This window comes from Piliocolobus tephrosceles, chromosome 6 (assembly GCF_002776525.5).
Source record: "Piliocolobus tephrosceles isolate RC106 chromosome 6, ASM277652v3, whole genome shotgun sequence".
Classification (NCBI taxonomy): Eukaryota; Metazoa; Chordata; class Mammalia; order Primates; family Cercopithecidae; genus Piliocolobus; species Piliocolobus tephrosceles.
The window spans coordinates 115,355,624-115,382,964 of NC_045439.1; the positions used below are offsets into that span (position 1 = coordinate 115,355,624).

The window sequence follows — 27,341 nt, forward strand, 5'->3', positions numbered from 1 at the left end:
GGTGGAGTAGATTGATAAAATCTGAGGAATCACATTTATTTGATCAAAGTGAATTCTCCCTTTACACATGTAAAAAAATCTTTGCCTTATTTTATTTATTTTTTTTGAGATGGAGTCTCGCTCTGTCACCTAGGCTGGAGTGCAGTGGCACAATCTCAGCTCACTGCAACCTCCACCTCCCTGGTTCAAGCGATTCCCCTGCATCAGCCTCCGGAGTAGCTGGGATTACAGGCACACGCCACCACGCGCGACTAACTTTGTTGTATTTTTAGTAGAGACAGGGTTTCACCACATTGGCCATACTGGTCTCGAACTCTTGACCTCAGGCAATCCTCCTGCCTCAGCCTCCCAGAGTGCTGGGATTACAGGCGTGAGGCACTGCACCCAGCCTGCCTTTTGTTAAGGTAATTTCATTTTTTGTAGATGAAGTAAGTTCTTCCAAACTTGAGGTATTATAAGAGATTGCACACATATGGTCATTTCCCTATTTTACAGTTGAGAAAACTGAGAACTTTATGACTTCATTTATTCAGCAACAAAAATTTGCCAAATATTTATTGAGTCTTTACATATGCCTAACAATGTTCTGGATAATAGGAATGTATCAGTGAACAAAAGACAAACACTTTCTAATTTTATGGATGTTACATTTTGGTAGCATTTTTCTCATTTATTTTTAGTTTTTAAGTTTTAACTTTTATTATAGATTAAAGGGTATGTGTATAGGTTTATTATTACGTGGGTAAATTGTGTGATGCCAAGGCTTGGGGTCCCAGTGATCTCATCACCCAGGGAATAAGCACAGTACCCAACAGGTACTATGATCAGCACCATTGTACTCCATCTGGGCAACATAATGAGACCGTCTCTAAAATAAAAAATAAAAATAAAAAAATAAAGTACCATTAAAATAGTTCATAGTTTTCTACCTCAAGGGGGTAAACTTCCTCTGTTTATGGAAAAGGGGCTTATGTGTGGCTTAATGCTTTCAAATACCACATGAATGTGAAATTATTGGAATACAATTACCAGTTAAAAATTATCTATTAGCCAGACACAGTGGCTGACGCCTGTAATCCCACCACTTTGTGAGGCCCGGGGAGATCACTTGAGGTCAAGAGTTCAGCACCAGCCTGGCCAACATGGTGAAACCCCGTTTCTACTAAAAATACGAAAATATTAGTCGGGAGTGGTGGTGTGTGCCTGTAGTCCCAGCTACTTGGGAGGCTGAGGCAGGAGAATTGCCTGAACCCAGGACGGGGAGGTTGCATTGAGCTGAGATTGTGCCACTGTGCTCCAGCCTGGGCAACAGAGTGAGACTCTGTCTAAAAATAAATAAATAAATAAAAATTGAGTATCTCTATTATGCTTTAAACCACCTACTGCCATGTAAAGTGTCATTGAGATCTTTGAGGATGGTGGTGGTATTTTGATAATTCATTAAACCTTATTTTAGGATCTATTATAAGTAGAAGAGATAAGTTTTATTTGCTTTTGGACATCCTAGTTACTGTTTAGTCTTTTGTTTTCCCCCTCAGAATTCTTTTTTTTTTTTTTTTTTTGAGACGGGAGTCTTGCTCCTCACCCAGGCTGGAGTGCAGTGGTGCAATCTTGGCTCACTGCAACCTCCCTGCCTCCCGGGTTCAAGCGATTCCCCTGCCTCAGCCTCCTGAGTAGCTGGGATTACAGGCACATGCCATCATGCCTGGGCTAATTTTTGTATTTTTAGTAGAGATGGGGTTTCCCCATATTGGCCAGGCTGGTCTTGAACTCCTGACCTCAAGTGATCCATCCACCTTGGCCTCCGAAAGTGCTAGGATCATAGGCGTGAGCCACTGTGCCCAGCCTGGAATTCTTTTATCAGTAAAATTGGAAAAAGTTATTTTCATGAAAAATTTTATAAGCTCTTGCAGGCAAGTTTTTTGTTTATCCATTCTCTTTGAAAAGACGGAAATTGAGTATGTACTGGGTAGGTGGCGGACTGGACTGTTTCTATTATTAGATGATCGTACAAAGGTTTTTGTGCCCTGCTTCAGCACACTGAATTATGGGGGTAAGGGGTGTGTGTGTGTGTGTGTGTGTGAGAATGAATTCTAAGCTACCTTGTGATTCTCATAATTAGCTAGGTTTTGAAACCCTTGTGTGATATGGTTTTTATTTTGTATTTTTTGCTTTATGTAAAATGTCAATGGTTTGCCTGACTCTTTATCTTAAAATTATTTTACATTTGAACCTTGCTTCTAGCTCCAAATATTTAAGTGCTTTGAATACACATGAATAATTTTAGTTGACCATTAACAGATGAGGGTGCCAACACATCTTAACCTACTGTTTTATTTTAATTTATTTTGAGAGATGGAGTCTTGCTCTGTTGCCCAGGCTGGAGTGCAGTGGTGCAGTCATAGCTCCCTGTGGTCTCCAACTCCTGGGCTCCAGTAGTCCTCCCATCTCAGCCTCTCAAGTAGCTGGGATTACAGGCGCACACCACCATGCCTGGTTAATTTTTTTTTTTTTTTTTATTTGAGACGGAGTCTCGCTCTGTCGCCCAGGCTGGAGTGCAGTGGCGCGATCTCGGCTCACTGCAAGCTCCGCCTCCCGGGTTTACGCCATTCTCCCGCCTCAGCCTCCCGAGTAGCTGGGACTACAGGCGCCTGCCATCTCGCCCGGCTAATTTTTTGTATTTTTTTTAGTAGAGACGGGGTTTCACCGTGTAGACCAGGATGGTCTTGATCTCCTGACCTCGTGATCCACCCGTCTCGGCCTCCCAAAGTGCTGGGATTACGGCTTGAGCCACCGTGCCCGGCTATGCCTGGTTAATTTTTAAAATTTTTTTGTAGAGACAAGATCTTGCTTTGTTGTCCAGGCTGGTCTTAAACTCCTGTCTGGCTTCAGGTGATCCTCCTGCCCAGGCCTCTCAGAGTGTTGGGATTACAGGCATGAGGCACCGTGCCTGGACAGAAAACCTACTCTCTTTGAGTAGTGGTGTTATGGATTTATTATTAGTTGTTCAACCTGAATTTGCCTGTATGTTGCTTCCAAAGCTACAATATTTAAGTTTGTTCTTAATTCCTTAGACGTTTGCTTCTGAATGGTATTGCAGTTTCTTTAATAAGTGCTAAAGAATGTCTTAAAATCATTAAATACAACAAAACTCACCTGTGTCTAGTGTTTCCTTTTAGTTAAATTTTTTTTTTAAAGTAAGAAAACTCTTGCAATAGAATAAATTTTATGAAGTTATTTGTCAAAGCAAAATACTGTTTTTTTAAGAAACATTGCAAAATAGGGCCGGGTGCGGTGGCTCACGCCTTTAATCCCAGCATTTTTGGAGGCCAGAGTGGGCAGATCACAAGGTCAGGAGTTTGAGCCTGGCCAGTATGGTGAAACCTCGTCTCTACTAAAAATACAAATATTAGCTGGTCGTGGTGGTGGGCACCTGTAATCCCAGCTACTCGGGAGGCTGAGGCAGGAGAACAGCTTGAACCTGGGAGGCAGAGGTTGCAGTGAGCCGAGATTGTACCACTGTACTCCAGCCTGGGTGACAGAGCATAACTCCATCTCAAAAAAAAAAAAAAAAAAAGAAACATTGCAGAACAGTAGTTGAACTTCTTATTTTTAGTTCACTACCAGCAGAATCAAAGTTGAAAGTTTTACACTGGTGACCTCTAGTGGTCTTGCAGTTAAAAAATTATCTGCTGTCAAGTACCAACGAATACCAAGTAATTCTCCCCACTCCCATACAGAGTCTTGCTTTGTTGTGTGGGCTGTAGTGCAGTGGTGCAATCTCAGCTGACTGCATCCTCTGCCTCCTGGGCTCAAGCAGTTCTTCTGCCTCAGCCTCCCGAGTAGCTGGGATTATAGGCATGTACTACGCCCGGCTAATTTTTGTATTTTTGGTAGAGATGTGGTTTCACCATGTTGGCCAGGATGGTCTAAAACCCTCGACTCCTGATCTGCCCACCTCGGCCTCCCAAGGTGGTGGGATTACAGGTGTGAGCCGCCGTACCCAGCCTGAAATAGTTCTTAAGTGCATTTGCATGCTGATTGTTGAATAAATTCAGATGATATGTAAAATGTCCCGCCAGGAATGGTGGCTCACACCTGAAATCCTAGCACTTTGGGAGACCAAGGTGGACAGATTACTTGAGGTCAGGAGTTCAAGACCATCCTGGTCTTTCACATGGTGAAAGCCCATCTATACTAAAAATACAAAAATTAGCTAGGTGTGGTGGTGTGCACCTGTAGTCCCAGCTACTCAGGAGGCTGAGGCGGGAGAATCGCTTGGACCCAGGAGGCAGAGGTTGCTGTGAGCCAAGATTGTGCCACTGCACTCCAGCCTGGGCGACAGAGCGAGATTCCATCTCAAAAATAAATAAATAAAAACTAAAATGTCCCAAATGAACACCTTTTCCTGTATTCAAAGGAAGAAAAGCTATCCTGTAAATCACTAATAATATTTGTTACCCTGAATTATCAGCTGAAATTGTATATGGAAACAAGTTTACAAAAATTAATTTTTGCCTGAAATACACTTCAGATCAGAGTAATTAAAAAAAAGTTTGTTGAGTTGGGCACATAAAAACAAAAGTTTTGGTGCCTATTTTATTGATGCAACTACAGAGTCCATTGTGAAACCTTTTCCTTTGGGCCTCGGTCTTTGACCTTATCTTCACAATAAAAATACACCTTTTAAATCTTTCCTTTTATTTAGATTTTCTTTGATATAAGAGTTTTTTGTAGTTTTCTTCCTGTGCATGTTTTGTTAGCTTTATGCTTAAGGTGTTTGGTGCTAAGGTAAATGGTACTGTGTTTTGACTTTCAAAATCTAAATGTTTATTACTATTGCATAGAAAATTAATAGACTTTTGTTTATTAATCTTGTTTCCTGCAACCTTGCTGTAATTGCCTTTTTTTTTTTTTTTTTTTGAGATGGAGTCTCACACTGTCATCCAGGCTGGAATGCAGTGGCATGATCTTGGCCCACTTCACTCTCTGCATCATGGATTCAAACGATCCTCCTGCCTCAGCCTCCCGAGTAGCTGGGACTACAGGTGTGAGCTACCACGCCCAGCTAACTTTTGTATTTTTTAGTAGAGACAGGGTTTCACCATATTTGCCAGGCTGGTCTCGAACTCCCAAGCTCAAGTGATCTGCCTGCCCTGGCCTCTCAATGTTCTGGGATTACAAGCGTTAGCCACCGCACCCAGCTTTATAATTGCTTCTTTGATCCAGGGTTCTTTTTATTGACGTTTTAGGATTTTTAATATAGGCAGTCAGGTCATCTGCAAACAGAGTTTTATTTCTGCCTTCTCCATCTGTATACCTCTTCTTTTTTCATTTCCTGCATTAGCTAGGACTTTGAGTATAATGTTGAATAGGAGTGATGAAAGAGGAGATTCTTGTCTTCTTCCCAGTCATAGGGGGAAAAGCATCTACTTTTTCATAATTAAATATGATATTTAGCTGTAGGTTTTTCATTGATGTCCTTTATTAAGTTGAGGGCGTTCCCTTATCCTATTTATTGAGAATTTTTGTCATGAATGGATATAAGATTTTGTTCTTTTCTGTATTTATTGATATTTCTTCTTTAGCTTGTTTAACCAATTAATGATGTGTTATATTAACACAGTTTTGAATGATGAATCACTCTAGTATGCCTGGAATAAATCCTACTTTGTTGGATTCAGTTTGCTAGTATTTTGTTAAGGGGTTTTGCATCTATGCTCATGAAAGATATGTTTGTAGTTTTCCTTTCTTCTAGTATATTTGTCTTGTTTTGGTATTAGGATAATGCTGGCTTCATCAAGTGAGTTAGTAAGTGTTCCTTTTGCTTCTGTTTTCTGGAAGAGATTGTAGAGAATTGGTATTTCATTCTTAAATGTTTAACAGAATTCACCATTGAGCCCATCTGGGCATGATGCTTTTTATTTTTGAAGACTATTAATTGTTGGTTCCATTTCTTTAGTATATATGGATCCATTCACATCATTTGTTGCTGCTTATGTGAGTTTTTGTAGATTGTGTCTTTCAAGGAATTGGTCCAAGATTGTGTCTTTCAAGGAATTGGTCCAAGATTGTGTCTTTCAAGGAATTGGTCCATTTCATCTTAGTTATCAAATTTGTGGGCATTAAGCTGTTTATAATTTTTATTTTCCTTTTAATGTCCATGGGTTCAATAATGAGGACCCTTCTTTCATTTTTTTTTTTTTTTTTCCTGAGATGGAGTCTTGCTTTGTTTCCCTGGCTGGAGAGCAATGGCGTGATCTCTGCTCACTGTAACCTCTGCCTCCTGGGTTCAAGCAATTCTCTTGCCTCAGCCTCCCAGATAGCTGGGATTACAGGCACCCACCACCACACCTGGCTAATTTTTTTTTTTTTTTTTTTTTTGGTAGAAATGGGGTTTCGTCATGTTGTCCAGGCTGGTCTCAGATTCCTGACCTCAGGTGATTTGCCCAGCTCTCCTCCCAAAGTGCTGGGATTACAGGCATTGAACCACCATGCCTGGCCTCATTTCTGGTATTAGTAGTTTGTGTCTTCTTTCTTCCTCTTTCTCCCCCTTTCTCCGTCTCTCCCCCCTCTTTTTTTGCTAGCCTGGCTAAAGTTTAATCCATTTTAATGATCTTTTCAATGAACTGGTTTTACTGATTTTCCTATGGTAATTTTTTCGATTTCTATGTTCTATCTTTTATTATTTCTTTTGTTTATAATGCTCTTCTTTCTCTGCTTTCTTAAGATGGAAGCTAAATTGTTGGTTTCAACGCTTTCTCTTTTTTTTCATTTATGTATTTATTTTGAAACACTTTCGCTCTTGTTGCCCAGGCTGGAGTGCACTGGCACGATGTCTGCTCACTGCAGCCTCTGCCTCCCGGGTTCAGCGACTCTCCTGCCTCAGCCTCCCAAGTAGATGGGATTACAGCCACCCACCACCACACCTGGTGAATTTTTTGTAGTTTTAGTAGTGATAGGGTTTCGCCATGTTGGCCAGGCTGGTCTGGAACTCCTCATGTCATGTGATCTGCCTGCCTCGGCCTCCCAAAGTGCTGGGATTACAGGCTTGTGCCACCATGTCCAGTCAATTTTTGTATTTTTAGTAGAGATGGGGTTTCACCATGTTGGCCAGGCTGGTCTCAAACTCCTGAGCTCAGGTAGTCTCCCCACCTTGGCTTCCCAAAGTGCTAGGATTACAGGTGTGAGCCACAGTGCCTGGCCAAAATATTTTAAAACGTATCCTGATACTTTTTTGTCCAATATTTCACTTATAAGTGTGTTTAATTTCCTATATTCTGGGATTTTGTAATTATCTTTCCATTACTGATTTTTAGATTTAATTTTATTGTGGTCTGATAGTACACTGTATGAATTCTAATCTTTCAAAATTGTTAAGGTGTGTTTTATGGTCCAAAATGTTTTTCTTGATGAACATTCCATGTGAGTTTGAAAATAAGGTGTGTTCTGCTGTTCTTGGATAAAGTACTGTGTAGATACCAATTAGATCCAGCTGATTGATGATGCTGTTCAGTTGAACTGTATCTTTACTGGTTTTCTGCCTTGCTAGATCTTTCAGTTACTGGTAGAGGAGTGTTGTAGTTTCCAGCTATACTAGTGGATTCATGTATTTCTCAATTTTTGCTTCTCCTATTTTGACACACTAAGGGTTGTTTTGTTCTTGGAGAATTTACCTCTTTATCATTATGTAACATCCCTTTTTATCCTGGATTATTTTCCTTGTTCTGAAGTCTGCTTTGTCTGAAATTAATGTAACTATTCCCATTTCTAAAAAATTTATGTTCACATGGTCAAACTCCCCATCCATTTACTTTTTGTCATTTTCTGTGTTTGTACTTAAATAAAATTTATTGTAGGCAACCTACCTGGCATTTTATTTTTTTAATTCACTACAACAGTCTTTTTTGATTGGCTTATTTAAATAATTCACATTTAAAGTGATTGTTGATGTAGTTGGGTTAGTACCATGTCCATAACTCTTTTCTATTTTTGCACTTGTTCTTTGTTTATAATCCTCTTTTAGTGCCTTCTCTGGTTTGAGAATTTTGTATGACTGCATTTTCTCTGCTCTCTTAGCATATGAACTATAGTTTTAAAATTTTTCTTTTGGTAGTTATCCTAGAACTTCTAAAATACATTTACAACTAATTCAAGTCCACTTTTTTTTTTTTTTTTTTTTTTTTAAAGCCAGGGTCTCTCTCTGTCACCCAGACTGGAGTGCAGTGGCACAATCATAGCTCACTTAATAGCCTTGATCTCCTGGGTTCAAGTGGTCTTCTCACATCAACTTCCCAAAGAGCTGGGACTAGAGGCATGTGCCGCCACACCTGGCTAATTTTTTAAATAAAAGTTTTGTAGACATGTAGTCTTGCTATATTGCCCAGGCTTCAAGTCTACTTTCTTTCCTTCCTGTTCTGTTTTCTTTTCTTTTCTTTATTTCTGTCTTTCTCTCTGTCTCTCTTTTTTTCTTTCCTCTTTCTTTCTCAGTAGATTTGGGAGAATAGGCAACATTTGGTTGCATGGAAAAGTTCTTTTTGGTGATTTCTGAGATTTTGGTGCACCTGTCATCTGAGCAGTGTACACTGTACCCATTGTGTAGTCTTTTATCCCCCTCCCATTTTACCCCCCTCCCATTTTGTGTGTGTGTAGTCTTTTATCCCCCTCCCATTTTACCCCCCTCCCATTTTTCCTCTCAAGTCCCCAAAGCTCATTATATCATTCTTATGTCTTTGCATCCCCATAGCTTGGCTCCCAGTTATGAGAATGTATGTTTGGTTTTCCATTCCCAATGGAAATGCTTCATTTAGAACAGTGGTCTCTCCAGCTGCATCCAGATTGCTGCAAATGCCTTTATTTCATTCCTTCTTATGGCTGAGTAGTATACCATGGTATATCACATTTTCTTTATCCACTTGTTGGTTGATGGGCATTTAGGCTGGTTCCATATTTTTGCAGTTGTGAATTGTGCTGCTGTAAGCATGCATGTATAAGTGTCTTTTTCATATAATGATTTCTTTCCGTCTGGGTAGATAACCAGTAGTGGGACTGCTGAATGAAGTCACCTTTCACATAATATTGTATTGCTTCACAGGCAGCGCAGGCACCTCATGGTGTAGGCATACTTCACATTAGTGCACTTTGCTGATACGAGCTTTTTACAATTTGAAGATTTGTGGTAACTCTGTGTCAAGCAAGTCTGTGCCGTTTTTCCAACAGCATGTGCTCACTTTGTTAGCATTTTTTGGCAATGAAGTGTTTCCTCCTGTTTGTTTGTTTATTTTTATTTTAAGACATTGTTACTTATATTAAGGCAGTCTTACTCTGTCACCCAGGCTGGAGTGTAGTGGCGCAATGTCAGCTCACTGTAGCTTCTACTCCCCCCAGGCTCAAGTGATCATCCTGCCTCAGCCCCCTGAGTAGCTGGGACTATAGGCGTGTGCTACAGCACCTGACAAATATTTGTTTTATTTATTCATCATTTTCAAGGTTTTCTTCTCTTTTCTTTTTTTTTTTTCCTTGTAGTTATGCTATTTGGGGTTCCTTGAGATTCCATGTGAATTTTGTGATGGATTTTTCTATTTTCTGCAGAAATAAAGTTGGGATTTTGATAAGGATTGCATTGAATCTGTAGATTGCTTTGGGTGTTGACATTTCAACAGTATTAAGTCTTGTAATCCATTAACATGAGATGTGCTTCTATTTATTTATGTCTTAATTTCTTTCAGCATTGTTTTGTAGTTTTCATTATATAAGTCTTTCACATCCTTGGTTAATATTGTGAATGGAATTGTTTCCTTAATTACCTTTTCAGATTGTTCATTGTTAGTATATAAAAATGAAACAGATTTTTCTGTGTTGATTTTGTATTGTTATTTTCTGGATTCATTTATTCTCATAGATTATTATGGAATCTTTTGAGTTCCTACATCATATCTGTGAACATAATTTTCTTTCTTTCTTTCCAATTCGGTTGCCTTTTATTCTGTTTCCTAATTGATGGGAATTCTAGTACTATATTGAATAGAAGTGTGAAAGTGGATTTTCTTGCTTTGTTCCTGATCTTAGAAAAAAAGCTTTCAGTCTTTCATCATTGACTATGTTTGCTGTAGGTTTTTCCATATATGGCTTTTATTGTGATGAGGTAATTTTCTTCTGTTTCTTGTGTGTAGAGTGTTATCATGAAAGGGTGTAGAATTCTGTCCATTGCTTTTTCTGCACTGAGATAATCATGACTTTTTCCTTCATTCTGTTAGTGTACTTTCTTACATTGATTGATTTTCATGTTGAATTATATTTTCATTACAGGAATAAATCCCTCTTGGTCATGTGATTCTTTTAATATGCTGCTGAATTCAGTTTGCTAGTATTTCGTTGAAAATTTTAGTATCAGTGTTCATAAGGGATGTTGATTGGTCTATCGTTTCTTTAGTGTCTTTGTCTGCCTTTGGTTATCAGGGGCAGTGCTGGCCTCATAGATAGAATGAGTTGAGTAGTATTCCCTTCTCTTCAAATTTCTGGAAAAGTTTGAGAAAGATTGGTGTTAGTTATGCTGGTAAAATTCACTAGCGAAGCTATCAGATTCAGGGCTTTTCTTTGTTGGGAGAGTTATTTGTGTGGAATTGGTGGTTCCCAATTTAACTTTAATATCTGATTTTAGTAATTTGAGTCTCTCCTCTTTCTCCCTCCCTCCATCTCTCGCCTCTCTTTCTCTCTTTGTCCCCCTCTCTCCCCTCCCCCCAGCTAAAGGGTAGTCAGTTTTTGAATCTTTTCAAATATCTGACTTTTGCTTTCAATAATTTTTTTATTTTTCTATTCTGTTTCATTGGTCTCTGCTCCAATCTTTATTTCCTTCTACTGGCTTTTGGTTTAGTTTGTTCATTTTCTAGTTTAAGTTATAAGTTGTTTGAGATCATCTTGTTTTTTACTTACTATTGTTTTTGGTGTGTTCACTTTACTAACAACACATCAGTTCTCACTATGGAATGTAAGTTCAGGTTAGACGAGAATTTCGTAAGTGTAAAAGCATTCTGTAGTGTATCAAAGTTTGTATATAATGTCTGGCAAAACCAACTTGCTCATAAATCATTAATCACTTCCATTATAGATAATTTTAGTTTAAAATGTATGAATTCTTACAGAGAAAATAAACATAATGTACACATCTTAATAGTGCTCTTTTATCGTTGTATTAGGGCTTAAATATATATGTATTTCAAGATGACATTTTAAAATATTCTAATACAACAGTAGCAAAATGCAATTCTGCAGTTACAAAGAGCTAAACTGGAATCCATAATTAAGTTATTCTAATCTTTACAATTAAAAAAAATTTTTTTGAGACAGTCTTGCTTTGTCACCCAGACTGGAGTGCAGTGGTGTAATCTCAGCTCACTGTAACCTCCACCTCCCGGGTTCAAATGATTCTCCTGCCTCACCCTCTTAAGTGACTGGGATTACAGGCACGTGCCACCACACCCAGCTGATTTTTGTATTTTTTGTAGAGATAGGGTTTCACCATGTTGGCCAGGCTGATCTCGCATTCCTGACCTCAGGTGATCCACTAACCTTGTCTTCCCAAAGTGTTAGGATTATAGGCGTGAGCGCGTGCCCGGCCTAATCTTTACAATTATGATTCTGAAATAAATATGTAGCTTTGTTGTTTGCTGTAAGTTCAATTTAGACACACTTTTCGTTGTGGGAGGCGTTAAAAGTTACACTCCATTACAGGTTAAATAGAGATAGGGTCTTGCTCTTTTGCCCAGCTGGAGTGCGGCACAATCATAGCTCATTGTAACATCAAACTCTTGGGCTCAAGCTGTCCTCCCCACTCAGCCTCCCAAGTAGCGGGACTCCAGGTGTGCACCACCATGCCCAGCTAATTTTTTTTTTTTTTTTTTTTTTTTTTTTATTTTTTTGTAGAGATGGGGTCCTGCCATGTTGCCTAGGCTGGTCTCTAACTCCTGGCCTCAAGTGATCCTCCTGCCTCAGTGTTATATATAAAGTTTTGGTGCTGCAAAAGAAATAGCACTCGAATATAAAATTTTCTTTTTCTCAGCAAGGCAAGTTACTTCTATATAGAAGGGTGTGCCCTTACAGATAGAACAACGGTGAGCACACACTTGGACAAGGGAGGGGAAGGGGTTCTTATCCCTGATGCACGTGGCCCCTTGCTGCTGTGTCATTCCCCTGTTGGCTAGGGTTAGACTGCACAGGCTAAGCTAATTCCGATTGGCTAATTTAAAGAGAAGGACGGGGTGAGTGCTTTGGTGGGGGTCAGGGCAGAGCAGGTAGCAGGTAATTGGACTGAGTTAGAGTGGAGCAAGTGATTGGAGTGTAGAGTGAAGTAGGTGAGTCAGGGTGGAGTAGGTAATTGGAATGAGTCAGGGTAGAATTAATCGAAAAAGATTGCTTTATGAGGAAGTTTAAAAGTAGAAGGCAAAGAATTGAACATACTGACATATTCTTTGAAAAGAAATTTATAACTCATATCTAACAATCCCTCCCCTTGTGTTTCCTTACAGCTTTCTTTTCAAACTTTTTTTTTTTAACATGTCTTTGCTTAGTTGTTTTGCTTGACTTTCTAAAATAAGCACCTTTTCTGGATAAGGTGGAGGATAGTTAAGGGAGGTTTTAGTAAGTGCCGTTTTTATGAGCCTCTGCATCAGCTTACGGATACATGGTATGACATAGCACCTGACAAGAATAAGTACACCTATTATAGCTGCAAGGGAAGAATTGAGGCTATTATTCCTTTCCATTTACTGAACTACTTTTTTTAGCCATCCTGTAAAGGGGTCATTTACCCCTGAGTTGCTGTCTAACTCATTGGATAGGGCAGTCAGACCTTGCAATGCTTTTGTTATATTTTTATTTAGGGGCGGTGCTGTTCGGGATGAAGGTAAAACATTGAGTTTTAATCATGATGCAGAGTCCTCCTCTTTCTGCTACTATCATGTCTAAGGCTATCCTATTTTCCTAAGCCATCTAGCTAGTGGCCCCTAATTGTTCAGCTATTCCTTTAACAGCATCTCTAGTGTAGTTAATAAATCGCTGTTGGTTGTAACAGATGTAGTTTATCCAGTCTACATTTTTGTCACCTACCAAAATATTGAATCAAATCTTGCAGCTATTTGATTTTGGGCTTTAAATTGATCTGGTATTCCCCATGGGACTTTAATTGTGTCTAAATAGACGTGAGCATTGAAAGACCTGTAAGGGGCTTCTCTCGCTTTACAATGTCTTATTTTTCCTTTCTCTGGTTGATGAAATGGCAGGGTGAAAGGGATAGCCAATTGGACTAAAGCACAAGTGCCATTCCAGTTATTTGGCAGAGTGTCCAGTAAAGGTCCACCACAATACCACCACACATCCGCTTGGGGATGAACAAGGGCTGACTGATTGATAAGCTCTTGAAAATTCTTAAGCTCACTGCATCCCTTCAAGTCTCCAAGGAACGCTGAGTTTCCTCCCTGTTGTGAGAGACACAAAGTGAACTTGGTGTTGGGAGATGGAGACTGGATGGCCCTCGGGGGCTGACCCGTGGGGTGCCAGATTTCGGGATATACCAGAAAGAGAGCTTGGCAAGACTTATTACTCCAGGCTGTAGAATCCTGGAAAAGAGCCACCATGCAGCCCATGCCTGGTTGACTGGAGGACCACTTTACTGCAAAGGGGACATCTGGGCCTCTGGCCTGCCGTGCGCACAAACGTAACAATTGCTTTTGTTTAATGTGCGGATGGAATATTTGATCCATTCCAACCAGGTATTTATATCTTGATATCTTGTCTGAATTGCCAAAGTTTGTTTTAAGCCTTTAACTTTTACCTTCACTGTCTTGGCCTTGTCGTAAGATGGAGGAGGAACAATGGTTCTGTGAGAGGTTTTGGAAAAAGGCTTAGAGGCCAGTGCAGGTGGCGGGGTATCCAAGAAACGCATTTTAAAGAATCCAATAGGGTCTGTCCTTGAAACCTCAGCCCCCTATACCATAAAGCTGGTGTTAAGAAGGGAACAGGCTTAGAAAAGGGGGAGAACTTTAGGGGGCTTGAAATAATAGCCTGTATAGGGTTACACTGGTTTAGCTGACAGTTACAGGCTGTCCCTGTAGTAAAATGAATGTGTGGTTTTAGGAAGTTACAAAAACTGGTTAGGGCAGTCTATCTTTGCTCTTTAGTGGTCCACAGAACGTTGGACCAGCTATGGCATAAAAGCTCTACATCGGGGCAAGGCTCCTGGTTGACACTCGGGTCTTTATTGAAATCTCCCTGGATTAAAAGGTCCCAATTTACTAATGCTCATTCTGAGGAGAGTCAGGATGGACAGAGGTACTTTTCTGAAGTAGAGAGCTGTCTTTGACTTGGCAGGTCCCCACAGGGTATAACAAGGCAAGCATTAAATGCAGTAGTTTGAGGCAAAATTGACTTGGTTATGTTAATAACTAGAAGGTCAGCAATAGAGCGAGAAAAGAAGAAAGAGTAGTAGAATAGATAAAAAGTTAAATTTTTCTTAGCTTTAATTTGGTAGGGTTTTCCCCTGGGACTGTAGTCCACAACTTTGGAAGGAGTGGCGCCTTGACTCGGGTGTGATGAGTCCATCCATTTTTTTGCTATACGAACAGCAGTCTCGGTGGTTAGCAGCACAAGGTAGGGTCCTTCCCAGGCTGGCTTGAGTTTTCCTTCTTTCCACCCTTTCATGAGAAGGTGATCTTCAGGCTGGTGCTGGTTTACTGGAAATTCTAGGGGTGATACCTGTGCTAAAAGACTTTTAGTTTTGAGGGAAAGGAAAGTGGAAGATAAACCAAGTATATAATTTCTAAGAAATTGACCTTTTGCTTTAAATGTGGGGACATCAACAGTGGACTTTATAGTCTTTGGTACCTTCTGAGAAATTTCCTTTAGCACCTATTTTTATTAGTTTTTAGACCAAAGAAAGTCAGACAACCATTTTATATTTAACAATGCTTCCTGTATGATTTTTATACCAGATAAGCTAAATTTCACCTTTATATTAGTGTGTTATTAATGTTAATTTTAATAAAACCTTGTAGACATATTTATCCAATTTTTAATGTCTGACCATAAGATTTTTATAGACTCTTTTTTTTTTTTGGAGATGGAGTCTCGCTCTGTGGCCCAGGCTGGAGTGCAGTGGCGTGATCTCGGCTCACTGCAAGCTCCGGCTCCCAGGTTCACACCATTCTCCTGCCTCAGCCTCCTGAGTAGCTGGGACTACAGCGCTTGCCAGCACACCCGGCTTTTTTGTATTTTCAGTAGAGACGGGGTTTCACCGTGTTAGCCAGGATGGTCTCGATCTCCTGACCTCGTGTTTCGCCTGCCTTGGCCTCCCAAAGTGCTGGGATTACAGGCGTGAGCCACCGTGCCTGGCTTATAGACTCTTTTTAACCTTTTTAATAATTTTTGTTAAAGAGCAGGTTAGTGCTTTAAGAAAAACCTGTTATGCTTTTATTTTTTATTTATTTATTTTTTTGAGATGGAGTCTCGGCCCAGGCTGGAGTGCAGTGGCCAGATCTCAGCTCACTGCAAGCTCTGCCTCCTGGGTTTATGCCATTCTCCTGCCTCAGCTCCCGAGTAGCTGGGACTACAGGCGCCTGCCACCACACCTGGCTAGTTTTTTGCATTTTTTTAGTAGAGACGGGGTTTCACCGGGTTAGCCAGGATGGTCTCGATCTCCTGACCTCGTGATCCGCCTGTCTCGGCCTCCCAAAGTTATGCTTTTATTTTAATATACAGTTCACAGAAAAACTGGATGATACCTCTTTAGCTAATATGTTTACACACAGAATTTCCTTTACAATTAACGTTTTAAAACTTGCTTAAACCTTTGAAACAAAATATATATATTTTTAACCTTTTAATGTAGGTAAAAATTTATATTCTCATGCCTACTTATAATCTTTTTACCAAAAGTATGTTTTACTTTCCTTACACACTTTGCACATAAACTGTTTCTTCAATCATTTTACATTTAGGAGGCTTAATTACTTTTAAATTATACATTTCTTGCATAAATTTCCTTTTATAACCTTTTTTTCCCCCACGACTTTCACAGATAATTCTTCGACATGCCTCCATGCACCTTTCTGACTTGTCACAAACATCCTTTTTTTTTTTTTTGAAGACAGAGTCTCCCTCTGTTGCCCAGGCTGGAGTGCAGTGGCACCATCTCGGCTCACTGCAAGCTCTACCTCCTGGGTTCATGCCATTCTCCTTCCTCAGCCTCTGGAGTAGCTGGGGCTACAGGCACCCACCACCATGCCCGGCTAATTTTTGTATTTTTAGTAGAGACGGGGTTTCACTGTGTTAGCCAGGACAGTCTCAATCTTCTGACCTCGTGATCTGCCCACCTCGGTCTCCCAACGTGCTGGGATTACAGGTGTGAGCCGTCACCCCCGGCTTTTTTTTTTTTTTTTTTAAACAACCAGTTAATTTATTTTAGGACAGGACAGGAATTTACCATATAACATTCTTTTTACATAAATTCTCTCCCCCCCCCCCCCCTTTTTTTTTTTTTTTTTTTTGAAGATGATAATCATTCTTTTCTGAAGTGAAGTTTGTTCGCGCCTGTGGACTAGACTAAGGCCGTAAGATTAGAAGTTAGGATAATACATATTACACTGTTAACTTTTAGCAAACTTTACTTTTGTTGAAAACCTTCTAAGTTTGGGATTTCAGTTATTCTTTGCTATTAATAAGACCCCGTTTAGTCCAAATTTACTTAGAATTGATGGTTCTAAGTAAATTCATGGTTCCTTCCTGGTTTTGTAAGTACTTTAAGGCTTGGCTGAGTGCAAACAGCTCACACGTTTGAGCAGACCAGTTATTAGGCAGTTTTCCTAACTCTGCTTCTACAAGAGTTTCACTGTCAATTACTGAATACCATTTTTGTTGTTGTTGTTGTTGTTGTTCCTGTTCCCCACCCCCCGGTCACCCAGGAGGAACCATCTGTCTTCCTCTCCTGAAGGGGCTTCCTCCTAGGTCTGGTCAGACCTTTGTATGGTAAAGATTTAAATCCTCTGTTAGGAAACCTGCTGGGTTAAGGGAATTTTCAGTGGTTAATGATAAATCATCTTTTTCTAACAGAATAGCCCTATGCTTTAAGATTTTTGAGTTAGTAAACTACCTTTTTGCTTTTTGACTTAGGATAGTTCTGAACTGGTGAGGTGTGCTCACAGTGAGGTTTCCTCTAAAAGTTATTTTTCTATCTTCTTCTGTTAGCAAAGCAGTTGCCGCTACAGATTGAATGCATTTGGGCCATCTGCGGGTTACTGGGTTAAGGATTTTTGATAGGAAGGCAGTGGGTTGTCAGTGGCCTCAGTGCTTTCCGGCTACGCCCTTGTTTACACTGACAGCGAGGTGGTATTGGAGTTTGTTATAGGGTCACGGAGAAGACCTTCAATTATTAACTATAGGTTTTAAATTTACCCTGGCTCTTAAAGGAATGTTTTTTCTTTACTGCTTCTGTTTTTCTCTTTCTCTCTTTGACTTTGTCTTTCTCTCTGACTCCAACTTTGTGTCTCTGCCTCTCTTCCCCCAACGTCTCTCCCTGTCTTTCCCCTCTCTGTCTCTCTCTCTGCCTCTAGGGTAGGGACCTGCAGGAGTGGAGCTACTCTGTCTTCCCCCAAGAAGAAAGGAAAAGTCGGGGAGTTGTGTCAGATTCAACCCTTGAAAGTAGTGGAAGGTTCAACCCCTTAACACCAGGGATGTCTCACCTTGCATGTCCCGGAAGGCTCAATCCCTCAAACCAGGGGATGTCTTGTCTTGCTTGTCCTGGGAAGTTGACCTGTTTCCCCCCTTCCCCCCTCTGAAGGTCCTTTGCACACTTCCCACTCATGCTGTCCTCTCTGGCTGTTCCCCTAAGGGAGAATTAGGCCCCTCTTAATGTTGGCATGCTGGTATAAATCCCATGGCAGGATCCGCTCTGAGCCATATAAGGTAGCTACAGAACTGCGGAGAGGACCCACTCACTTCGTTCAGCAGTAGGACTTGTCACCATCCACACAAACAACACCGCAAGCAGGGTTGTTGATAATCATTCACACACACACATTTAGCCCTCCAGAATTTGACCACAAAGGAAGTACTTTACCGGCTCCCACCTTCTCCTTCCTTGGCCTGTGCACAGAGTTGTAGCTGCAGTATGTGAGGATCCTTTAAGCTAGGTTGCTGGCCAGTCCTGCCCCACCCCACCCCACCCCTGGCATTGCTGAGAGCTTGGGTTATTCCTCGCAGTGGGTGGGTCTTGATGTCTCACCCCTGAGGCTGCTACAATAGGGCAGGGTGCACCTCCTCACAAGAGAGAACCAGAGACTGTCCCCAGAGGGGAATGTAATCCTAGATGAGCCCCCAAATTGTTATATATAAAGTTTTGGTGCTGCAAAAAGAAATGGTACTCAAATATAAAATTTCCTTTTGAATTCTCAGCAAGGCAAGTTACTTCTATATAGAAGGGTGCGCCATTACAGATGGAACAATGGTGAACACACACTTGGACAAGGGAGAGGAAGGGGTTCTTATCCCTGATGCACGTGACCCCTTGCTGCTGTGTTGTTCCCCTGTTGGTTAGGGTTAGACCGCACAGGCTAAACTAATTCCAGTTGTCTAATTTAAAAAGAATGACGGGGTGAGTGCTTTGGCGGGGGTCAGGGCAGAGCAGGTAGCAGGTAATGGGACTGAGTTAGGGAGGAGCAGGTGATTGGAATATAGAGTGGAGCAGGTGAGTCAGGGTGGAGTAGGTAATCGAAAAAGATGCTTTATGAGGAAGTTAAGTTTAAAAGTAGAAGGCAAAGAAAGAAGTGAACATACTGACATATTCTTTGAAAATAAATTTAGAACTCATATCTAATACACAGCATCCCAAAGCACTGGGTTTACAGATGTCTGGCCCCATGTACTTTTTTGTTTGTTGGTTTTTTTTTTTGAGATGGAGTTTTACTCTTGTCACCCAGGCTGGTTACAAGCAATTCTCGTTCCTCAGCTTCCTGAGTAGTTGGGATTACAGGTGCCTGCCACCACTATGCCTGGTTAATTTTTTAGTAGAGATGGGGTTTCACGATGTTGGCCAGGCTGGTCTCGAACTCCTGACCTCAGGTGATCCAGCTGCCTCAGCCTCCCAGAGTGCTGAGATTACAGGTGTGAGCCACCGCTCCTGGCCTCTGTTTTTTTTTAGAGATGGGTCTTGCTCTGTTGCCCAGGCTGGTCTTGAACTCCTAGCCTCAAGTGACCCTTCTGCGTTAGTCTCCTGAAGTGCTGAGATTACAGACATAAACCACTGTACCCCCATGCACTTAAGGAGCCAACCAGTCTTCTAGGCAGGCAGAAGAAAGTGTATTAACTGGGGTAAATAGGACTCCTATATAACATCCAAAGCACGTGGGATTCTGCAGCAAACTGGGAGTACTTCTGGATTGGCCTACTGTCTTCTTTAGAACTAATTTCATTGTAACGGTTTAAGAAGGTGAATATTTTTACATAGTCAAGTGCATTAGGTGACATATTTCTTTTCTGTTAACTTGCTTCCTCTGAATGACCTAGTTCACTGGTGAACTAGTGACTAGTAATTTGGTCACCAAGCAAATCAAGCCTGCAGGAAAGGAAGTCAATACTTAAAATAGTGTGTTATCATCTGAATTCCATCAAATAATGTGTTTTCTGTGTGAACACTTAGCCTCAATAATGACATGTCTGACTAGAGCAAGCTCCTCCAAGACAGCACCAAGACCAAGACTCTCTTTTTTGTTGGGTTTTTTTTTTTTCGGTTTTTTTGAGATGGGGCCTTTCCCTGTTGTGCGCTGGCTGGAGTGCAGTGGTGCAGTCTTGGCTCACTGCAACCTTTACCTCCAAGTTCAAGTGATTCTCCCACCTCAGCCTCTGGAGTTCTTGGGATTACAGGTGTGCACCCCCACAACTGACTAATTTTTGTATTTTTTAGTAGAGACGGGGTTTCACCCTATTAGCCAGGCTGGTCTCAAACTCCTGACCTCGGATGATCCGCCCACCTCACACTCCCAAAGTGCAGGGATTACAGGTGTGAGCCACTGTGCCCAGCCTGCATCTCTTCTTCTAAGGCTTAGGTTTTGCCCAGAATTCTCAATGCATGGAATAGCTCACACCAACCGTCATTGTTCCCACCACAAAACCTTGGGCTGCCACATGCATGTGGATCAGGTGAAGGGACATTTTAATATTTCTCCTGCTCTTCAATTTGGATATCCACTGCAACAATTGCTGCAAAACTTGCTGTTCCAATGAGGGACAAATGGTGCCTGTTTAGCTTTTTGGATGCATTTGGATCTCTGATCATCATATGAAGAAAGAGAAACATCTGTGTTGGTTGGTATGGAAATTGCTAGAAGAATCTCCCAAGAGCAACAAAACCCTCGTAATCCAACTGGCATCAAATCCCAGCTCCCATACCCTGTCTTTTCTTGTGTCTAGTTTTTTGTTTTTTGTTTTTCTTTTTTAGACGGAGACTCGCTCTATTGCTAGCTTACTGCAACCTCCACCTCCCAGGTTCAAGTGATTTTCATGCTTCACCCTCCCGAATAGCTGGGACTACAGATGCGCACCACCACACCTGCCTAATTTTTGTATTTTTACTAGAGATGGGGTTTCGCCGTGTTGGCCAGGTTGGTCTTGAACTCCTGACCTCAAGTGATCCGCCTGCCTTGGCCTCTCAAAGTGTTGGTATTACAGGCATGAGCCACCGCACCTGGCTCTTTTCTTGTTTTTTAATGTAAGCATTTATATCTATAAATTTCCTCCTGAACACTGCTTACGTTGCATCCTCTAAGTTTTGGTATGTCCTGTGTTTGTTTTCATTTGTTTCTGTTACCTGATTTTTCTTCTTTGATCCATTGGTTAAGAGTATGTTGTTTAATTTCCACAAACTTGTGAATTTCCGGTTTTCTTTTGTTATTGATTTCTAACTTGATCTTTTTGTGGTCAGAGAAGAAACGTTGATATCTTTTTAAAGTTATTGAGACTTGGCTGAGCATGGTGGCTAATACCTGTAATCCCAGCACTTTGGGAGGCCAAGGTGGGCAGATCACTTGAGGTCAGGAGTTTGAGACCAGCTTGGCCAGCATGGTGAAACCCTGTGTCTACCAAAAAATACAAAAATTAGCTGGGTGTGGTGGCGCGCGCCTGTAGTCCCAGCTACTCGGGAGACTGAGGCAGGAGAATCACTTGAACCCAGGAGATGGAGGTTGCAGTGAGTTGAGATTGCACCACTGCGCTCCAGCCTGAGTGACAAAATGAGACCCTGTTTCAAAAAAATAAAAAAGTTATTGAGACTTAACTTGTGACTCAACTTACATGGTCTGTTCTGGAGACTGTCCCGTGTGCACTTAAGATGTGTATTTTTTTGTTGGGTAAAGTGTTCTGCGTATGTGTGTTAGAGCTGATTTGTTGTGTTGTTCAGATCCTGTTTTCTTCCTTACCGTTAGTCTGGTGGTTCTATCCATTATTTAGAGTGGGATACTGAATCTCCAACTACTGTTGTCCATTCTCCCTTCGATTCTGTCAGTTTTCACTTCGTATGTTTTGGTGATCTGTTACTAGATGTGTGTGTGTTTATAGCTGTAATACCTTCTTGTCGTTATTAGTATAGTCATGTCACTTAATGACAAGAATGCGTTTTGAGAAATGTATCGTTAGATGATTTCGTCTTGTGAACATCACAGAATATGCATACACAACTAGATAATATAGCCTGCACTTGGGCTATATGGTATAGCCTATTATTCTGAGACCACAAACCTGTATAGCATGTTACTGTACCGAATACTATAGGCAGTTGTAACACAGTGGTATGTATTTGTGTATCTAAACATAGAAAAGGTATAGTAAAAAATTGGGGCCAGGTGCTGTCGCTCACACCTGTAATCCTAGTACTCCGGAAGGCTGAGGAGGGAGGATTGCTTGAGGCCAGGAGTTTGAGCCCAGCCTGGGTGACATGGTGAAACCCCATCTTTACAAAAAAATAGAAAACTTAGCCAGTCTTGTAGTAGATACTTGTGGTTCCAGCTGCTCGGGAAGCTGAGATGGGAAGATCACCTGAACCTAGAGAGGTTGAGGCTGCAGTGAACTGTGATCGTGCCACTGCACTGTAGCCTGGATGACAGAGTGAGACCCTGTCTCAGAAAAAAGAAAGATAAAAAATGGTACAACTGTATAGGGCACTGACGATGAATGGAGCTTTTAGGATTGGAAATTGCTCTGGATGAGTCAGTGAGTGAGTGGTGAGTGAATTTATAGGCCTGTGGCATTATTGTCTCTCCCGTAGATTTTATAAACATTGTACACTTAGACTTTACTAAATTTATGTGAAATTTTTTTCTTCAATGATAAATTAGCTTACCATAATTATTTTACTTTATACATTTTAATTTTTTTAGCATTTTAGCTCTTTTGTAATAACAGTTTAAAACAAGCACATTGTACAGCTATATAAAAGTGTTTTCTTTTTATCCTTATTCTATTAGCTTTCTTCTAGTTTTTAAATTTTTAATTTATTTTTACATTTTAAACTTTTTTTGTTAGAAATGAAGACACAAACAGACATACTAATCTATGCCTATGTAGGGCCTAGGAAGGCCTGGGTTAGTATCATTGTCTTCTACCTCCACATCTTGTCCCACTGGAAGGTCTTCAAAGGCAGTGACACACATGGAACTGTCATCTTCCGTGACAACAATATCTTCTTCTGGAATACTTCCTGAAGAACCTGCCTGAGGCACTTTTGCAGTTAACTTTTCTTTTTATAGGTAGGAATATACTCTAAAATAACGATAGAACCAGGCATGATGGCTCACACCTGTAATCTCAGCAACTTGGAAGGCTGAGAGGACCACTTGAGGCCAGGAGTTCAAGGCCAGCCTGGGCAACAAAGCAACACCCTTCTCTACAAAAATAATTTTTAAAAAATTAGCCTGGCTGGTGGCCCGAGCCTTAAGCTGAAGCAGGAGGATCACCTGAGCCCAGGACTTAGAGGGTACAGTGACCTCTGACTGCACACTACAACCCAGTCTGGGTGTCTCAAAACAAAAACCTGTAGTAAATCAACTGTAGAATAGTCATTATTGTCATTATAAGTATTAAGCACTGTACATAATTATATGTATTGTACTTCTGTACCACTGACAACACAGTAGATTTGTTTATAACAGCATCAGGACAAATATGAGTAATGCGTCTAATGCGTCCCACTATAATGTTAGAATAGCTATGACTTCTAGACTTGTACGACTTTGCTAGGTGATAGGAATTTTTCAGCTCCATTATACTCATATGGGACCCCTGTTGTATATGCAGTGTGTCATTCACTGAAATGTCATGTGGCATATGACTGTATATAATGTTCTTTGTCTCTTGTCCCTTTTAAAATTTTAACCCTATTTTGTCTGATATTAGTATGGGAGATTGACAGACTTTTAAAGTAAGTATATTAGGTTTTGTGGGCCACAAAGGGTTTGTGTTACCTATTCTTTGTTTCTTGTTTTATGATGCTTTAAAAAACATTTTTAGTTTTAGGGCTATACAAAAACAAGCCTGGGGTAGATTGCCAATTCCTCTTTTATCTTGAATAAAAATGTTTTAATTGTAATGAATTTTTAATCCTTTTCTTTATGGCTAGTGTTTTTGTCTTTTTCAAGAAATCTCCCCTTAACCTGAAGTTGTGAAGATACTTGTTATCTCCTAAAAGCAGTACTGTTCTGCCTTCATATTTAGATCTGTAATCCTCCTGGAACTGTATGAGGCAGAAAGTATTCCTCCTGGAACTGTATGAGGCAGAAAGTATCAGGCAGATGTTCATTTTCTTTTTTTTTTTCTTTTTCTTTTTCTTTTTTTTTTTTTGAGACGGAGTCTCGCTCTGTCGCCCAGGCTGGAGTGCAGTGGCGCCATCTTGGCTCACTGCAAGCTCTGCCTCCCGGGTTCACGCCATTCTCCTACCTCAGCCTCCCAAGTAGCTGGGATTACAGGTGCCCCCGCCACCATGCCCGGCTAATTTTTTGTATTTTTGGTAGAGACGGGGTTTCACCGTGTTAGCCAGGATGGTCTCGATTTCCTGACCTCTTGATCTGCCCACCTCAGCCTCCCAAAGTGCTGAGATTACAGATGTGAGCCACCACGCCCGGCCTCATTTTCATTTTTAGCCCACATTTGGATTCTCTATACTAATCACCATTTTTGAAGCAACCATTTTTTTCTCAATGCTCTGCACTGTCATCTTTCATAAATCATGTGATCGTCTATGCTTTAGTTTGTTTCTGGACTTTCTGTTCTGTTTTTTTGGTTCATTTTTCTATCCCTGAATCATCGGTGTCTTAATTTCTGCAGTGTTATAATATATCTTATTGTTTAGTAGAGCAAATTCTATGACCCCATTCTTTTTTCTTCCTTGAAACTCTGTTGCCCGGGTTGGACTGCAGTGGCGTGATCATAGCTCACTGCAACCTCTGCCTCCTGGGCTCATGTGATCCTCCCACATAGGTGGGACTACAGGTGCGTCCCACCACGCCTAATTTTTGTGTTTTGTAGAGATAGAGTTTTGCTGTGTTGCCCAGGCTGGTCTTGAACTCCTGGTCTCAAACAATCCGCCCTCCCCAGCCTCCCAGAGTGCTAGGATTATAGGCGTGAGCCCCCTCTGTTCGGCCCATCTCATTCTTTGTAATTGTCTTGGCTGTTCTAGGTAATTTGAATTTTTTTTTTTTTTTTTTTTTTTGGTAAATTTTAGTATCAGCTTGTCAGGTTCTACACATACAAATTCAGAATTTGAAATTAAATCTGTCAGTCAATTTGGGTGAAAGTAGGTATTTTTATAGTAGTCACCTAGTCCGTTTAGGTTGTCTTTAATGCCTTTGTTAAATTTTTGTATTTTCTGTATAAAGCTCTTGCCCATCTTTGGTGTTTTTTTCCTAGTTACTTTTATTTTTCTATTATAGTTTTGGAGATGGAGTCTCACTGTGTTGCCCAGGCTGGTCTCGAAGTCCTGGGCTCAAGCGGTTCTCCCCGTCAGCTTCCCAAGTAGCTGTCATGTGCCACCATGCCTTTTTTCGGTACTTTTATTTTTTGCTGCCATGGGGAATGTGTTTTTTGAGGTTACTTTTAAAATTGTTTATTTGCAGAGATGATGCTATAACATTGCTGGAAAGTCCATTGTTAATGATCCTATACTAAGTGCTTAACTTATTATTTAATTGATCATTATTATGTTGTTATCACTATTAGGTATAACCTTTACCTTTTCAATCAATTTACCCTCTAGATACTTGATGATAAGAGGTCATAAGGTCAGTTCCAGTCATTATGGCTTCTGTCTTTACTTGGTCCTCCTCCATGTATTTTTGGTTAATCCATGTGTTGGTGGTGGTGGTGGTGATAGGTTTTTTTTTTTTTTTCCTTAGACAGGGTCTTGCTCTGTCACCCAGGCTGCAGTGCATTGGCAATCATGGCTCACTGCAGCTTCGACCCCTCGGCTCAAATGATCCTCCTGCTTCAGCCCCTCAAGTAGCTACAGCCCCTCAAGTAGCTACAGGCGCGCACCGCCACACCCAGTTAATTTTTAAATTTTTGGTAAAGACAAGGTGTTGCTATGTTGGCCAGGCTGGTCTCAAACTCCTGGGCTTAAGTGATCCTCCTGCCTTGGACTCCCGAAGTGCTGGGATTACAGGTGTGAATCACCATGTCCACTCTAGTCCACATTTTTAAAAAAGGTTTTGTTTTAATTAATTTTTGGGCCTTTTCCTTGTCCTAAATTCATGCAAATTATTTCCTTTCAGCCCTCTGTTCAGTACTGCTTTGGAATTTTTGCTTTTTGGTGTGTGGTTTGTGCTTGTCTTAGATTCCCCAAGTGTGGATAGTTGGTAATACAAAAATGCAAAAGAAGGAAATGAAAACCAGTTCTCACAACAGTATAAGATTCTACTAGGAAATACTACTGCTGGGTAGTCTTTTTTAAAAAGCATCTCTTAGAGGACGTTATGACTTTCACTTAGTTTCAATGCCTTTCTCAATCAGAAACCCACCAATTTTTACTTCAGAAGCAGAATAAAAAAACAGGTTTCCTTCAGCTTTTTGTAATGTAATTTTAGAACGTTTATTAGTTCTGAAAATTGCGAGTTACATAATTGTTCTATAGTATGGGCTTAGTGGTTTTTAGAAACAACAACAACAACAAACAGCCAATACAGGGAGAAAACCCTAGTCAGAATCTTTCTTGAAAGTGTGTAACGAATTTGACATCTTTTCCCTTTGCTCCGTAACTTTTTTTTTTTTTTTGAGGCGGAGTCTCGCTCTGTTGCCCAGGCTGGAGTGCAGTGGGCGGATCTCAGCTCACTGCAAGCTCCGCCTCCCTGGTTTACGCCATTCTCCTGCCTCAGCCTCCCGAGTAGCTGGGACTACAGGCGCCCGCCACCTCACCCGGCTGGTTTTTTGTATTTTTTAGTAGAGACGGGGGTTTCACCGTGTTAGCCAGGATGGTCTCGATCTCCTGACCTCGTGATCCGCCCGTCTCGGCCTCCCAAAGTGCTGGGATTACAGGCTTGAGCCACCGCGCCTGGCCATGCTCCATAACTTGATAGAGAGTAAGTGCTGTTCTTCAGGATCATAGACTATTAGGTTCTGAACCTTTATTATTCCTCCTAGTGCTTTTTTAAAATTTTGAAAATAATGTATTTATAAAGTGTCATGTAGCTGTTTATTTGATTTTTTTTTTTTAATTTTTTAAAAAATTTTATTTTGTAGAGGCAGGGTTTTGCTGGTCACCCAGGCTAGAGGGCAGTGATGTGATCATAGCTCACTCTAGCCTCACTCCTGGGCTCAAGCGATTCTCCTGCTTCAGCCTGCCAAGTAGCTAAGACTACAGGAACATGCTACCACGCCTGGCTAATTATGGATTTTTTGGTACAAACAGGGTCTCGCTGTGTTGCCAAGGCTGGTCATGCTTATAGCTTTTCAGGTGTTACAAAGTGGTAGATAATTTCATACAAATTTTTTTTAGGGTAAGAGTTTTTTTGATGACAAGTTATTTATTAGGTGTTTTTATTAGTTGTTTTGGTTTAGCTGGTATCCTTGGCTAGTATATTTGTCTTGTAGAAATCAACACATCCTGACTAAAATTTTAACAACAGTTTAGCTTACTAAATAGCTTTCTTTCTCATACTGAACAAATGCACCTGTGTCATCTCTGCAAGAACATTCTACCTCTTGTGAAAATTAGTTTTTTGTGAATGTGTGGATAATGGCAAATGTCCTCAGAAAGGTGCCAATCTCTTTCAACATTATTCTTTAGTGTGAGGTGGTTAAAGGAGGCTGACATATAG

General features: G+C 40.8%; 1 protein-coding gene and 1 pseudogene across 5 annotated transcripts in view; one reads left to right on the forward strand and one right to left on the reverse strand.

The window, feature by feature from the left end:
• Window positions 1–27,341, forward strand: part of STRN3 (striatin 3) — a 135,959-nt gene that overhangs the window by 43,494 nt on the left and 65,124 nt on the right. The gene's annotated exons all lie outside the window — the stretch shown is intronic.
• LOC111552852 lies at window positions 20,080–27,203 on the reverse strand (annotated as a pseudogene).